Source organism: Octopus bimaculoides, chromosome 4 (assembly GCF_001194135.2).
Source record: "Octopus bimaculoides isolate UCB-OBI-ISO-001 chromosome 4, ASM119413v2, whole genome shotgun sequence".
In the NCBI taxonomy this organism is placed as follows: Eukaryota; Metazoa; Mollusca; class Cephalopoda; order Octopoda; family Octopodidae; genus Octopus; species Octopus bimaculoides.
The window spans coordinates 71006528-71007295 of NC_068984.1; positions in this window are offsets into that span (position 1 = coordinate 71006528).

A 768-nucleotide genomic window follows, 5' to 3' on the forward strand; every position below is an offset into this window, starting at 1 on the left:
TGTATATATATATATATATATATATACATACATAAATCCTTTGATGTTAACAGAAGCTGCAAATGCACCAAAAACAATGCCAAATGAAGATTACAGTGTATAATACAGAGAAGAAATAGAACAGCTATTTATTATTACATGATTCTGTCCTCTACCATTAATAAGCAATATATTGGTTCAATTATATATAGTAGAATGATCTTTTCAAACCTAATATAATGGTGTACATTGGATTTATAACGTCTTTAGAATCATCAGAAACTTCTATGCATTTAGACTAGCTATAAATAGAGGAACTAAAGGGTTAAATCATTCTAGGCATATACTAGTGTTGTTGAAGATTGAAAGAGTTTCCTAATGCTATTAAATTGGCCTTGTATCAAACAACAAAAACAAGTTCTTTGATGTTAGTAATATGGAATCCATGCTATGAAAGCGGGAAATGACAAACTTTGTCTTTTATAAAGAAAGAAAAGAAAATATAGGTCTGCAAAAACTCTATATCCAAACTATAATATATTGAAGAAAAAATCCCTTCCGCTCTCACTATATCTCTCTCTTTTACTCTTTTAGTTGTTTCAGTCATTTGACTGCGGCCATGCTGGAGCACCGGCTTTAGTCGAGCAAATCGACCCTAGGACTTATTCTGTGTAAGCCTAGTATTTTTTCTATCGGCTTCTATTGCCAAACCGCTAAGTTACGGGGACATAAACACACCAGCATCGGTTGTTAAGCGATGTTGGGGGAACAAATACAGACACACAAATA